Source organism: Hydra viridissima, unplaced genomic scaffold (assembly GCF_058129835.1).
Source record: "Hydra viridissima isolate aposymbiotic clone 2 unplaced genomic scaffold, HvirCarnegie_v1 scaffold_15, whole genome shotgun sequence".
Classification (NCBI taxonomy): domain Eukaryota; kingdom Metazoa; phylum Cnidaria; class Hydrozoa; order Anthoathecata; family Hydridae; genus Hydra; species Hydra viridissima.
Genome location: NW_028324314.1, coordinates 2,804,230 through 2,821,805, shown reverse-complemented (window position 1 = coordinate 2,821,805; position 17,576 = coordinate 2,804,230).

The following is a 17,576-nucleotide window of genomic DNA, read 5'->3' as shown; positions in this document are numbered from 1 at the left end:
CTCTTTTTTAATATGACAGGTATAATAAAAATGGATGTTGACGGGGGCTTAACTGAAAGTAATAAAAGAATGTAATTATTTTTAATCAAATATATTTTTGATCATATATATCATCAATATTTAATCAATAAATGTTTTTTTTTCAAACAAATATTTCAAACAAATATTTCAAACAAATATTTCAAACAAATATTTCAAACAAATATTTCAAACAAATATTTCAAACAAATATTTCAAACAAATATTTCAAACAAATATTTCAAACAAATATTTCAAACAAAACAAACAATATTTTTTTTTAAATTCATTAAGTAAAACTTTTTACTTAGTTAAGTCAAAAAAAAGATATTCTAAACAATAAAGTAAGAACCAGGCTAAGATTAATTGCCGTGATAATAATTAAACGCAATAGAATACAAACAACGTTCCATTATTCGAAATCTTCAATGAAGTAATAATAAAAAAAACAGAATGTTAATACTTTTGAAAAAAAAAACAAAAAAAAAAACAAATGATCATTACTCAAGATATCACAAATTAGCGATTTGTTGTTTGTTCTGGCACTTTCAACTTCAGAATAGAATGCGTTACATTAATTTTAGACCTGAGTTATTTATGCAATTCTTACACAGCATATAAATTCTAAAATTACGCAGCATAAATTTAATTATGTGACCATCCCAATATAGCAAATGAAAAACTACTTATTTTTTACCGCGCTCAATTTAGGAATTAATTTTAAAGACCAATCTAACAACATATCGGGGTGGAGCCTTGAAGCTTAGAGGGGCAGTTTTCACCAACACTGGTTATGTAATCTACAGCATAAATTGGATTGTAAGTCATATAAAATGTGCTTATTTAGGTGAATCCTTCTTGGACTTTTAAATTTTCAAGAATTAAAAATTTTAGATTCTTAAGGTCACAAATCACTCGCACTAAATTGTTTTCGTTTGAAAGAAAAGATATTTTATGATAAGCAATTCCAACATTTCGAAAACATGGTTTCTATTTCTTCGATCACTATTTATATCGACAATTCTGAAACAGATACGATGCTAACGAGAAATACAGAAAACCAAAGATTCATCTGCTATTGCTGAGTTCAAACATGACAAGCATGCATTAAATCATTAATATGATTCAGAAAACATTTTCTCACTTTACAACTATCTTTTAAAAAAACTAAATTTTTAATTTAATCCAGTTTAAGTTACTCGCAGTTTTTCCATGTCAACTGTTAGTCTGACAATGACTACTTAGACAAACGGATACGGAAATTCTCACTCGCATTCAAAACAAAAGACAAAGACATTAAAGTCGCATCAAAATAATTTTTATCCCTAGCTTCGGTTTCAGATCTTTTTCCACAAAAGTTTTGCGCTTCGCACATTCCTTGCAATTATATTTTGCAAATACTTTTGCCATTCTTTCAAACGCTTCGAATTGATCACGTGTTTCATGAAAGTGTTTTTTGAGACTGACTTACACTTTTATGATAGTGCACAACACTGTGACAGGTTGCTGGTAAGATTTGCAAGTTGGGGAACAATATTTGCTCAAACTATTTAAATATACAATAAATATTTTATGAGAGTTTTCATACAACCTTTTTTATAAATCATCGAAGCGTTCACAAAATTTATAAAAAAAAAAAAAGCCAAAACAAAAACAAAGTAACAATGCGAAATAAAAATGAAACAAAGTTAATGCAAACATTTGATCAAATAAAAATGAAAAACTCTCGACAAAATTTTAAATAAATTAAAACCCTAAAACCCCAAAAGCCATTTAATATTTTTAAATGGACTTTTTTTTCACGAAACAAAAAAACTGATATTTATTGAACTTTGATAAGGGGACGTCCAAAAATAACGAACGCAGTAAAACCAATGATTTTGGACCCCCCCCCCCCCTTCCCTCTGTACGCACTTGTACGCCTTTAACTACTCCCTCCCCATTTGCGTACTACGCGTTATTTTTTAAAAAATTATGACCCTCCCCCTACCTACCAAAAAATAAGTTTTCAAAAAATTAAATGCAAAAGATCAAAATTTTTAGTTAGAGGTTTTTCTGTACTTAACTAAAAAACGGGCAATTGTTGACATAAGGAAAGAAAAATTATTTAGAAATTCGATTCTAAAAGAATACTGGAATTTCAAACCATTAAATGATATTTATTTAACTCTCAATTACGTTAATGGATGCAGCTGATGTTTTTATATAAAGAGTATTTTGTGTAATTAATGTTAACAGTTTGTCTATTGTTGGATATTGGTATTTGTGGTAAGTTTTCGTTTGTTTTTAGCATATTTTAAAAATTAGTATGTAACCGACATAGAAAATTTTCAAAAAATTATTTTTCGTCCACTAACAATGTTTCCTCATACGTGTACACTATGCTTTCCACATCCAATGAATAAAACATATTGTTTTTAACTCTCTTTTTTTCAAGTGAGCAAACAAACACAAACGTTTGAATAGAATTAATAGCCAGGCAAACTCGAACCGCTACAGAAACCATTCGACCTTTGAAGTGCTTTTCGAAAAATGGTCATTGAAAAGAAACAATAACAAACAAAACAACAAACAGAAACAAAATTGACCCACGCTTGAAAGAAAGAAAAATTCTTCAGTTTTTAGTGCATTATATTAACAGAAGATGTATGTTTTAAAAAAACTTGTTTTTTTGTCTTTTTTATTGTTATAAAATGCAATTGGGATATTTCGACCTGTTATATGAATTCCTGACTTCCAGTCATTCATTTTAGCATACACTGCTTTCAAAATCCTACTCTCTTTATTTTTTGCTGTTCTGCCTCCAATTATTGTGCTCATTCAGAAAGAGAGTTTGAAAATATCTCTATTATAATTCTGTGGAACGAAATTTTTCATAATTAAATCGGTATATGTTAAATTGTTTCAGCTTTCTTCTTTTTATACTTATCACAAGGTCAAAAATCTGCTTCAGGATCATAAGTATGGCTATGTTGAAATACTTAACTAGAACCAACAATAAATCTACTGTCCCAATTCAACTGAATCTTCCTGTAAAATACTTGCCAAGCTACTAGAAAATCAACCCTTAAATTCCTCAATTCCTGGCTTGAGAGGTACAAATGGCTTAATTATTACAAAGACAAAAATTAAAAGTTCTGTTCAATATTTCAAAGAAAAGAAACTAACAAGGCCGTTTATTCAAAGTTTACCACAGAAGGATTAAATAAATCGCAAGTCAAGGACTAGCCATTCGAGTTCATACAGAAGAAGCTTCAAGTTTGTTTCGTCAGTTTTTAAAAGTTAGAGCTACAGATATTTCACAATTGTGTTCTTAGTAACAGAGAACGAAATATATATGGATTTTGCATGAAACAAAAAACGAATTGTTTCAAATAATGGTATCCGAAATAATCAGAGTTATTACTGCCAAAATTAAGAAAGTTAAATATTTTTCAATAATGCTTGACGAGACTTCAGACAAATCTGTGATGGAACAGGTTTCGTGGCGTGTTCGATCGGTCGACCGTGACACATTTCAAGTTGAAGAATATTTTCCAGGTTTTTACGATACCGGCAAAACTGATTGTAAAACCTTTTTCAAAGTGGTTTGTGGTATAATAACCACATTAAATATACCGATAAATGATTTAAGAGGGCAATGCTTCGACAATGCAAGAAATGTTTCGGGAGTTTATAACAGCTTACAAGCAAAAATAAGAGCCATCAAATCTAGAGCATTATTTGTACATTGCCAAGTGCATTCACTAAATCGCGTAACCCAAGACTCTATGAAGAATTTCATTGAGGTAAGAGATATTCTTCCGCTTAATAGGGAGTTAATTACGTTCATTCGTGAATGACCGAAGAGACTTGCTTGGTTCAAGACATTTCAGCAAAAATGTGACATTATGTCCCTTTAGACCATTTCGTTCTATACGATGGATGTTGCGATACACATCGCTTGCATCAATACTGAACCAGTTAAGAAGAATTAAGGAACTTCTTTTCATAACTGTCTAAGACTGAAAAATATGAGGCGGGTGAAAAGCAAACGGATTCACGAAGCAACTGGATAAGGCAGATAAATTTGTTATGTTGAAAATTACTTGTCGCATCCTAAAACATTTGGAAGGAGCTTAACCGTTATCCAGAGAAAAAGTCTACATTTAAAAACATCCATAGATATTATTGATACATTGAAAGAAAATATTTACAACATGACAGAAAAATTTAATTCTGCCATGTTGTAAATAGATTTGAAAGAGAAATGGAAACTTCTTGGTTTAGATGAAACTAAAGAACCAAGGTAAAGAAAGCTACCAATTAGATTTGGCTGTGGATTAACAGAGCCACACATTTTCACAGCAAAAGAACGTTATAATAAAGTCTACAAAGAAGTTGTTAATTTTGTTCTAAGCGGCTTAGCATTAAGGTTTTACTTCTGACTCCTAATTGTTGTTATTGAATGCAGAGTCTTTTCTAATCAGTTTAGAAGACTCTCCAAAACCAATTTGTGACTTTTATAAAGATAATCTAAATATAGATCGACTTAAATTGCATAGGGACATGTTTCATGACATAATTGAAGCCAAACATTTAAGAGTAGCATCTTTTATGGACGTTTTAAATGTTTTGAAATGTCACGAAAATAGCACGGTTCATCAACAGGGCTTAAAAAAATTGTGCACTTAATTATGACAGTTCCAATAACAACATGTACTAGAGAGCGATCATTTTCAAGGCTAATAAGAATAAAGACATTTAAGAAACACAATGACCCAGAAGAGATTAAATCACTTGTCCATTATCAATTGTCACAAAGTAGAATTGCATATTCTGGATGTGGCAAAGATGGTAATGAATATGTAAAAAAAGCAAACATTCGAAGCAACATTTTTGCTATAATAATTGTTAGTTCATAAGTGAATAAACATACTTTTTTTTTAATTATTCATGTAAAAAGTCTTTTTTTAAGTTCCTCAAAATCTCAATTTGTAATCACTTATATTTTTGAATAAATTTGTGTGTACCTTACCAAGTACCTTCCTCATTTATTTTTAACTTGTATCAAAAATAAAGTAAACTTTCTCTTAACTTTTGCATTTTAAATAGATAAAAGCCTCTTGTGTTCTTATTGAAGTTAGGGGTCATCCATAAATGATGTCAGTAGATTGAAGAAGGGGAAGAGTAAATTTTTGCTTCCTAACATTTCCGTTGCCACCTTGGTCAAAATCAAAAGTTGGTGTCAACAACATTTATTTAACCACACAATGACGTCTAGTTTTATTACAGTATATGGTATCATGTTGGTCATTATTATCGCATTTTCAGTTACGGATAATTGCCAATTGACAACTTATGTCAGATTTAGTAAAAATAACGCTGTTTTCTTAATAAGAGTTTAAGAAATTACAAAAAAGGTGTTGTGTCGATCTGCCTTATTCATTTGAACAAAAAGAAATATTCACAACAGTCAGCTCTTACGTACATACATAAGCGCTGACGGTTGTGAATATATATATATATATATATATATATATATATATATATATATATATATATATATATATATATATATATATATATTAGGGCTGTCCAAAAAAAATTTTTTTTTCAGATTTGATTGCATAGTTGTTTATTTTGTGCCATTTGAAATAGTAATTGACTGTGCAAAAAATCTTTCCAACCAGATAATGTTTAGGGGGTGCTCAATGACCATAAAGTTTTACGAAAAATGTGAAAAACATGGAAAAAGTAACAAAGTTCCACAAATTTCTAAAACCCGGTTAATTAGATTTTTCAGATTTGATCAGTTTTAATTATCTCTAAATATTAAATTCTGAATACAAATTACAATCCACATCCACTTTAGACTGGTTTATTAGCAGAGAAATTAATGAAAGAAAATACTGCAATACGACTAAAGTTCTGCGGTTTTTGTTATATCAGAATTTTTCCAAAATAAAACACTAGGATTTTTGACTCTTTGTCATTGATTAAAATACGAATTATAAACAAAAAAAACATATGAGCAATTAACATTTAATTATCGTAATGTTATAGTTCGTGCAATGTTAATGCTAGCGAGGACTATAACTCTTCAGAGTACACTTTCTGGCATCTGGCACTCGCTTTCTGTGATCCTCAACCACCTGAATTAACCTCTGCATTTCAGATTCATTCCTTGTAATCGATTCATTAAACATCGACATTAAAGCCACAGATCGTTCGGCAGCATCATTTACTACTTTCAATGAATATACTACATTTTTTCCTTCTTGGTATTCTGGGGAATCATTCCAGGCAGCTGGATCGTTGTTGAACAGAAAATCAATATCAACCTTCATTGACCGCAACGCACTTGCTGAAACTGATGTCACCAGCATGTCCAGAGATTTCTTCTCTAGACTTTCAATGTTCTTTAATTTGATCAACCTTTCAGACCAGTTCTCACCGTGAAATTTCATGTTGGAAATCATTTTTCGCTTCTCTTCCGTTTGAAGTTTGTTTGAAAACAAAGCTAGTGGGACCAATTCTGGTGAAAGGTACCACAAATGGTTTTGAAAGTTCTTGACTGCTGCTTCGGAAATCGTTTTATTCACAACTGCAAACTGCTTAAGTTGCTGAAACAGAAACAAGTCATTAACTGGAGCATCGCTGGCATTTGTGCATGATATCCAAGATTTTACATAAACCAGACTAGCAAATAAGCAAAATTCACAGAGATTTTTTTCCTCTTTTGTGGTCAACTTGAACTCTTCACGAAATAAATAAATCTTAAAACAATAAATAACCTTGGCCATCCAGCGAGCCGTGTGATAAGCACCAGGGATCTTGAAATGATAATTTTTCTCTTCTTGATTAGGCAGTTTTCCAAGTATTAACAGACAGAGATCCATGATTTCTTTGTAGTCATCCCTTGGCATTTTAACATGCAGGTTTTCTTTGAGGAATGCAATCACTTCATTTTGTAGTTCTTGCACCAGGGGTATTTTCATTCGAATGTCATCCAGAGGTTTAAAATTTCCTTGATTAACTTTGGGCCAATATTGCTGAAATCTCTGGAAAAGAGGTATGTTGGGACCAGATGATGGTCCAAATAGTGATCCAAACACTCCTGCTACAATGATCTCATGAACATGGTGTATGCAAGCGAAATATAACAAATTTCTACCTATATGTTTCTCTAGAACTACACATGCACCATTTTTGGAGCCAGTGTTAGAGGCTGTAGTATCAAAACTCATTCCAATAACATCACCAATTATGTCCCAGAAATTAAGCAGATGAATAACTGCTTTTGCTTGGGCTTCTCCAGTTCCAGCTGACAGTTTTGCTATTCCAAGTATTTTGTCAACATTGTGACCTGTCACACCTACAGATAGCCGGTCAACATTTGTTTTAGGGGCTGCAGAATTTGTACGATCTATCATCAGTTTGCCATCCCAGTGGACGATTAATGGTGGTTTGTCCAAATCGCAGAATTCAGTTCAAACAGTGGCTTCAATATTTGATCGATGATAGGTTCGTTTTCTACGGACTGTAGAACGTGACAATGATCCATCATCGAGGTTCTGTCCACCAGCCCTTGCAATTGCTGCTGCTAGTATAGTAAATTTTGTGTCAGATAGATTAATTCTGTCTAATGTTGATGAAACATCAGGCGAGTCAAGAATTGTATCTAAGATACATTGTCGTTTTGGAGTACTTGCTAAACTTGATTCAGCTGACCCTGAAGAACTTGCTTGACTGACTTGTTGTCTGTAATAAACAGGGATTTCTATCTCAAAATTTCTATCAACCATTTTGTCATTATCAACAGCATCGTTATCGTTGTCATCACTATAACTTTCGTCATGTAAAGGTTCAATAACAGGAACTATTGCACTCGCACCAGATTGTCTTTGCTCTTCTTTTAGCTTTCGTTCTCTCTCTGCTTGTTTCCTTGCTTCATTTCTTTCTTCTAATTTTGAAAGTTCTTTGTCCTCTCCAAACATCACCATTTTTCTCTGACATCTCTGATCCAATAAAAATTCTTTATCTTCTTCAATTCTGATCATGGTTTCAGCATCCTTGCGGGTAATGTCAAAAAGTAGGCCAATGGTGTCTGTAAATGATTTCTCTCTCGATTTCTGAGAATCTGAAAATCTGGATTTATTTTTTTTTATTAATTTAAATTCCTGGACTAAAGTTTTCAACTTTAAGACTACATTCGGATGAAATGCTGTCGGAATACGGGCTTTATTCCAAATAAAAATCAGTTCATCAACAGTTGTTTTAAGACTTTCAGGCACTGACTTTTTGGTTGAATAAAGATGATTAAAAATGTTTTTAAAACATCAGATGTTAAGAGAAGAACTTTATCTGGAAGATTTGGCTCTGGTTGTCCAATTAAAAAGATTTTGGTTTGAAGTCGTGTAGAGATAGCAACACGAGATGATGCTACCATTTCAATGATAACTGTAATATTATGAGAAAATCAAAACTCAATACCATATTATACAAACTTATCATTCAGTTGTTGGTTTATGCAGCTGCAGCAATATATTATAATAATTATTACTAAAGAAATTAAATAAATATTTTCAAATTAGAAATTATTATTATCTGCACTTAATAACAAACAATACACTACCAGACTACCATGCTAGTTTTCTGTAATAGGTTACTAAGGTTAGGTACTATCAAAATATTAATACATTTGTTGTCAAACTGAAATTCCAAATAAAAATAATATTTATACTTGTAAACCTTTTTATTTTGTTTGAACAAATTCTAAATTGAGTTAAATAATAGTATTAAAATTATGAATACAAATTTTAACAAAATGATATAAACACAGTTGTTTTAAACACTAGCAGACATTTTTTAGTCTGGTGCCCTGATGACAGTTAATCTGCTGCACTTTAATTAATCTATATAGCACACAATCAGACAATATTTCAGTGGAAAAAATCTAACTAACCAGGTTCTAGAAATTTTTGGAACTTCGGAACTTTTTACACGTTTTTGACGTTTTTCGTAAAACTTTATGGTCATTGAGCACCCCCTAAACATTATCTGATTGGAAAGATTTTTTGCACAGTCAATTACTATGTCAAATGGCACAAAATAAACAACTATGCATTCAAATCCGAGAAAAAAATTTTTTTCCTGTGTTCACATGAACAGCCCTAATATATATATTTATATATATACAAATATAAATATTTATATATATACAAATATTTACATATATTCAAATATAAATATTTATATATATACAAATGTTTACATATATACAAATATTTATATATATATATATATATATATATATATAAATATTTATATATATATAAATACTTATATATATGTATATACATAAATATTTATATATGGGTTGAAGGATAAACCATAATTGTCCACTTTGTATGTGGACTAGTGAGAAATACGAAGAGATATACCCTAAGATAATGTATCCATAGGTTTTATAACTTATTCAACATTGAAAACACTGTTTTATTAAAGATCTGTTATGTTTTAGTTTCATTATTTAAATATTGACTATATGGACTTAATAAATAAACAATATGAGTATTGAATATCTTTTTAAGTCGTTAATCGGTTCTCATCGAATTCTTCCGCAACAAGTTTTATGATCCTCTTTTACCCTTTTTACCTTCCCGTAAATAACCTTTAAACAGTATAAAGAAACATAAAAATTTAGACATCAGTTTGTATTGGTTAATACTTTACACTGGACAAAACTTTATATTGAAGTAGCATAGCAAACAATGTTTAATAAGCGTCGCGTATCTTAAATGATGTTTTTATAAATTAATTTTTCATATTTTTTTTGATAAATTATCAACAGTTAAATGCATTTTACGCAGTTTTACAAACTTACATGAATCTAATCCCCTTGACAATTCCTTTTCTAAATTTAAAATCAATTATCCATTTTCGTAATCCATTTTTCATTTTAAATTTCGAAAAGATTAAAACTGTTCATACTTTCCGAGTGACAAAAAAAGTTTCAAATTTCTCTAATGTTAATATTTAGTAATATTAAGACATAATTTACAATATCAAACAACAATTAAAAATCGAACCAATCTTTCAAATTCAATTTACTTATCAGAGAAGCTTGGACATTATCTTAAATCAATTATGAGCTTGATGAGATGTTTTATTCACAAATGATTTAAAGCTTTTGATGGTGTTAAATCATTCACCAGAGTAGCGGACCTTCAACTTCCTAATATTTGTACAATATTTAATTAATTTATAAATACATTTGATGAAAGCAATTTTGCTGTTAATGTTAAGCCGCACTTTTTTTCACTGCTCAATCCATGGGTAAAAGCATTCGAAATCCTTATCTGTGACGTTATTACCTATATATATCTACAAGTGTTTAAACTTATTGCTTGGTGTCCAGCCTTTGAACTTCATTGGGAATTTAAAGATGACCCAAGAAACGTATGTCAATCACTCTTTGATTATGTCCTTTTCATCCGAGGATAAACGAACTTTCTTAACGCGCAAATACTTCAACTTCGTTTTTTGATCCAAGAAGTTTTTGAAGAAATACTTTTTTTGAATTCTTTTCCATGGTTTGCTTTCATCGGATATAAGAAGCAGCCATTTTCACTGTTTCATCACTCTCTTCATTTTATCGGAGATGGTAGTTTGTGTTTCTTGAAGCATTCCATAAAAAACTCTTGATCCTCATTTTTATCTGAAAATGTTCAAATTTAGGGGAAAAAAAATTTATCCATTTCTATTACAGAAATATTAACCAATTTTTAAATTTTACATAATAAATAGAATCTAAATTTTCAGCCTAATAAATTTTTAACTTTACTATTTGGTATCATTAAATTATTTAAAGTTTAATCATTTGACATACTAATTTCAATTTCAGGATTTTGTGACAGAAGACATGGAAATTTAGAAAATTACTACGAAACTACTACGACACTCGAAATGGAATTTTTTTTCCCTCGGAACAGATGGCATTGCCTCTTAAAAAGAATTAGACTAAGACCAAGACTTTTAAAAGGTCTTTAATAAAACATAGTCATTGTAAAAGTTTTCATATAGCATTTTTTCATAAACACCTTGGTTTGTCTGCTTTTACTAAAGAAATTATAAATCTTTATGACAACTTGTAAAAAAGATTTTTTGTTATCAATTTCAGATAAATTAAATCATTATCATTATTCTTTTGAGCAATGCCACTTCTTCATACAAAAGTGTTTTTTAGCAAGTAGCAAATATGAGACTCAGTCTATCTACCATGTATTTAAAGTTTTATAAAAAATACACTTTTTTTGGTAATCTAATATCATACTTCAATTTTAGGACTACTTTTCGAAATAATTCTTCCCTATTACTACCGCAAATATCAACTGTAAAAACCTTGTTTTTACTCAAACTTTCGTAAAACTACCAATGTGGATATTCAGTATTGTTAATTAGATTGGTTCTAATTAACAATACTGAATTTAATCAACGATCTAAAACTCTTAAAATAAAATAATTGAATTTAAGAAGATCAAACTTCTTTTGATAGTATTTCTACGATCTCAGTCTATCAAAACTGCTATTTAAATTCTTAACTAGGGGAGGTTGGAGCTAGTTAGCAATATGGGTAAGTTGACAAAGTGGTTTAACTTTGGAATTTTCCACCAAAAGAGCAGAAAATTCATATAAAACCTTCCTACTTTTCTAAATCATTCTCCAGTGTAGTATCAGGGCTATTAGAGTATGCGAATAGAAATTATTTCAGTTTTGGTGTTTTTTTAACTAATTTTGTAACTTTAGAAAGTATATTACTTTTTCAATTTTTAAAAGCTACGAGTATAAATTTAATTACTTTTTATTTTTTTTATAATTAATATCAATTTCTTTTTGGGTAAGTTGACACAATAATCGCGAGGCTAATGACCAACTTACTTCTTTTCACATAGGTCGTAATTTCACTCAAATTGTATAACACTACAGATCTACAGATATGCGAAGTTGTATAAGAAAAGCAGTCAGGTCTGTAACTTCTCAAAATGTTATAATAAATGCTGTTGATGCTACTTTAATAGAAGGAAGGTCTATTCAATCGACATAAGCACAAAAAAAGTTGAGATCAAAGTTTTTGTTAGATAAAAATTATTAGCAGTTTTCATAAAAAACTGCCCTTGAATTGGATGCTGAATACTGCAACACCTGTTTGATTACATATGGTGTGCCGATTGACCCCGAGGGTATAGACAACTTACCCCGGACCAAGGCAAGTTAGCGCACGTTTTCTTCTTTTTCAGAGGTCCTTTATGGGTTCCAAATGATTTTTTTTTATAATGCTTGACACTTTAACATGCTCGCCAAATTCATATTCTTTTGAACAGTAGTTGGAGATCTTCAAAATGGCTCACCCAGAAATGCGCAGAGCTCAAAAACTAAAACTGAACTCAACAAGCCCTGGTCTCCGCTAATTATATTTTCTTAAACACGATCGCATTTTTTGTTTTATAAAAAAGCGATTGCCCTAGGTTCGACAAGTTTCAAATCTCTGTTCTGAAATCTCTTTCTTTTTTTTAATGAAAAAAAAAACTATCAAAAACTTAATGCTCAAAGCAGCATTGGAAAATACTGTATGCTTTTATTATTATGCCAATAACCACTCTACTGATCCTCCAAAACATCACAGGGTGAATATTGATCTTACATTAAAAATTAGATTAAATTGCAAAGCACTTGCAATGTTAAAAACATGCCCTATAATTGGTTGGTAAGCTTTAAAAAAGTTCAAGTGTGTGTGGTTTATGTATCATCAGTGATGTAGAAAATGGATCTTGACAGAACGTGGTAGTGAGTTTGAAACCATTATATTATTCTCTAAAAAGTCACCAATAGATATGCCATTTTACTTAATTTTGTCATTAGATCTTTAGTGAATGTTTAATAAAATGTTTTTAACACCTCATTCTTCAACATTTGCTGCGTCGATCTTTTTCGAGCATAAAAATGTCTTCTCTGAATTTTCACTTAAAGGTTTAATAATGTTAAGGCAGTTCAATAAAATCTTGTTTGGAATTGGTTCTTAATTTTAAAATATAATTTAGAGACAGCTGTATAGAGCAACAGTTGAACAAATAAAAAAATTGTGTTTTTTTTGTTTACATTGTTTTTGATTTCTCCACTTTAGAATAAATATATTTTTTCAATTTTCAACAATGCACAGTAGGCCAGAATTCACTTTTACTGGACAAAACTATTAACTCGTTATATAAAAATGATTTTGGAGCCATTTTTACTCGGTTTACTAATTTGAGGATTGCGGTTTCAACCGGGACATTAGTTTAAGTTTTTGCTTGCTATGGATACCTAAATTGCTTCGCAATATTTTATTTACCAAAATCATTATTATCTGGACTATGGTGATAACTTTTAGAATATGTACAGTATTAACCTTATATTTATCAGATTGAGTAATTTTCATACTAAGAATGTAGTCACACTGTTGGATTCTTTATTTGGTTGATAGGGCCACCTGAAATGCCTAGCAAACGTTCAATTGGCATAGTTGCTAGCTTTAGTGGCTTTCTTTAAATAAATAAGTTATAAACTAAATTAATATTAATGTGGCAGTCTGATTGAAAAATATTTTATGTATTTAAAGATTAAAAATTAGTAATTTTAAGCGTTGTTATACAGTTCCATAGCTCAATTTTATTATTCTTGAAACTGCCTTCTCGATATAAAAAAAAGAACTTAAAGTTAAAACCTTTTTGTGTATATAATGATATAAAATTTTGGTTAAAAATTTACATTTTTCACAAAAACCTGTTTTCTTAAATATTCAAGAGGCTATTGATTATGATGTAACAGGAAATTAAGGTGGTTTTAAGAGTTGCATCACTTCTGGATCGAATGGTTTCTTTTTTAATGAAATTTTTTTCTATAACTACTTACAAGTGGATCTGAGGAACAAATAGCTTTCTTAAAACATCCATGTTAGTTTTTTTCGGAAGCATTTGCGTGAAAAATGCTCTCGAAATTTTCTTAAAATCTTTTTTGCGTGGTTCTTGAGCTCTTTAGAAAGCAATCCAATAGGCAATGAAAATTGTCTTACAACTTCATGTACATGAAATAAGATGCGATGTAAATTTTGTGGCATATAATACCATGAACACAATTCTACATATCTATTTGCAACATTTACACAATACATTTGGAAATCATCTAGATCGATTTGAAATTCTGAGGATAATGTTTGTGACACAACATAAATCATTTTTTTGTAGTTTTCTTGCAAACTGCGTAACGTTAGAATTTTAAAATCTTTCTTTTACTCATTTAAAAAACTGTCTCCGCAAAAACTTCGCGTTCAATTTATACTTTACAAATCACCTCAAATGTGCTCATAAAAAAAACCGCTTATACTTTATTTATATTTTCTCAAGGACGGCTCAGCCTTTTCGTCCAATCCTTTGACTCTTTAAGCATAGGTGTGCAGTTTACTCATCGGACTTGCTCCCTCTTTGTCAATTGAGACGTTATACCAATAATTAGCCTCCGATATGAAAATATTTGATCGCTTTGCCACTCTCTTGACAGTTCGATGGTTTCTTTCAATGATGCCATTCCCCTAAGGACAGTAAGCGGCTCTAAGCTTTAACGCACCACCCAGCTTTCAAGAATTTTTCTAGTCTCTTCACTAGTAAATGCAGTGTACTTGTCCGTTAATATTTCTTCTGGCACTGCCCTTTCGCAAAATATGGACTGCAACTGCCGAATTACTGCGATGCTTCCCTGAAAGTGTGGCAGCTGACGCCACTGTGCAAATCTTCAAGGCTCACAGTAGATAAAGCTCAAATAACTCTCCCCTCTGTATTGAGTGATACCCATGCCTAATCGTTTCCAATTTTTGTTGACTTCTAATTTCCCATGCATCCACGCAACGGGTGCCGGATCTATTGATTGCCATGGTTCCCAATCCCGAATCACTTTTTGTAAATCTTCCTTTGTTGCACTCGGGAGCTTGTTCCGAACGAATTGCAAAGTTCTTCTGACTCTAAAATGTCCAGTCCGCTAGTGTATTTCCGAAATTGATTCACTATCAATCAACGCCATTCCGGCACAATTTGTCTCGTCGTTAAGCTTTATCATTCTCATCCATCAACCAGGTATTCTATTTAATGAGTCGGCCAAGTTGTTCTTTGACGAAATCAGACTTACGTTGATGTCCAAGTTATAATCATCAACAATCAGAAATCTATGAAAAACCATTATAGAGTCTGTGAACAACTGGAGTTTGTTGAGCTTCTAAGCCAAAGCCATGTTAACACCGCGTAATACGGCGTCCTGCTATGTTTATGTGAACTTCAGATCTGTTGTTACGCAGCCATGTTGCGTCTTTAACGGTGACTCCTCCAACTTGGACAAGAGTTCCTAATGCCAAAGAGCAAGCATCAACTCATACTTCACTTTCATCACCAAGCACTTCCCATTCTCCAGAAGCTGGGTTATTTACTTCCACCCTCTTCAACACTTCTTCTAGCACACATCTCACGCCTACATCATGGACCTCATTGCCCCACCCATTTGTCAGAGAAACCACCTTCAGCTTAATAATGCTGCAAGCAACGCACAACCAACCGCACACCGGAAAGTGACTCACGAACTACCAATAAACAGAGTAAACCGTCCTCCTCGATAATATCCGCCTAATTTCTTCCAGCTGATTTCCTCTCGACCACATTAGTTTGTCGCCCACATCCGTCACGGCCAATCCGAGCACTCGTGTTCCACTACCATCAATCCTTTCACCATCCTTACTTTTCAAGACATTTAAAAAAATGTTTTTTTAATATAATCCATTTTAACCACATTCTCATCAACAAAAATAATATCTACGTATGTTGATATCCCTATTTCACATTGTTATCTTGTTCAACGATGGTGCTCACTGCTGATTTTATGATCATCGGTGCCACACTAAGTCCAAAACCAAGTCGCGTCAAACAATACCGTTTGCTCTTAAACATCACCGTTTGATACGGCCACACAGACGTCCGAATCTCTAGTGAATGCCTCAATGAACCTATTTGTTTCTCTTCAGTCTAGCACCAGCAAAACTTTGTTTTTATTGCATTGAACCACTGCGCTTAGTGGCAGCTGGTCCTTCGGCGGTCCAATCAAATGTTCATTATATTCCAGTAGCCATCCTTGCTTTATCCACTCCCGTTATTTGCTCTTATACTCTTGCTTAACGTCTTCCGGAACTGCGTAATGGGATACTGTATTCGCAAATAAATTCGGACCGTCTCCTTTTCTCCATATCCATTTAACTGCCCAGTCCACTCCATCGAACACTGCTTTGTGGTGCTGTTTGTAGATTTCAAGTCGTGCTTTTTATTCGTTTTTCGCCATCGCACAAACATTACCTCCAAACCTGGCTTTAACTGACGAAAGAATGGCAAGCCCTCCTAGCAATCGTATCGAACTCATTCCAAGCATTACATCTGCTTCAAACTTTCGGAAACTTGCCATTAGAACCCGATCCCGCACGAAGACATTGCCCACTTCAAGTGAAACCATTGCCGCTCCATTACATCTTTGAACTTCGCCTCCGAATGTTGTAACCTTTAAATCACTTGATCGCTACACTTGATCGTTCGAAACCAATTTCTGAAAAATGATCGTCGTTGAACATCCAGTATCGACAAAAGCTCTCGCGTTTCTACCATCCAACTTGATTTCGATGACCACAAGTGCGCTTAATCCACGGGCATTCGAGAGCAAGCTAGCGTACACCGATTGCTCTCCTCCTCGTTTTCCTACTGCTTTAAACATTTTGACGCCTTCATCTTTCGCTTCGTAAACAATTCATATGCTGCGTAGGCATCCAAAGAAAAGGCTTGCAGCAAGACATCCTCAATTTTATTCGCATTTTTCTTGTCAGAGCAAGAGCTTTTTCTGATGTATAAGGTACAATAGAAAAATTTTGCTCATTTTCTTACAATTTTAAATAGATTTAGCTTCATTTTCTCTACCATTTTGACGCAAACTACAACCTGATGCAAACAATAGTTCTGAAGATAAAAATGATGTAGCTAATGGCGCCGATCTTCTATTCTTTCTTTCACTACTTGAGTTATCAAATTTCACCTGGGATCTGCGAGATGCTGCAATTGAGACAAAGGCAGAGTTATTTTCATTAATCGAAGCAGTTGGAAGAATCAGTTCATTTTGTAGCCATTGTTTGTTATTCTCTTCAAAACAAACTTTTGCTACAAAATTTGTTTCGAAGAGAATAACAAACACCTTAGCCGAACGTGCTGCCATCTTAGTCGAACGTGCTGCCATCTTAGTCGAACGTGCTTCATGAAGTAGACAAGTTATTATTTGCAGTTAAATTCATGTCATTTACAAATGCATCCAAAATATTAGGATCAGCTAATATCAGGTTTTCTTGTATTATATATGAATAAATATCAAGATATTTTATGCTTTAATTTCTCTATCTAAATATATAAATGACATGTGCACGTTTACAAAATGTTACAAATAGGTATTTTAAATGTATAACTTTTAAT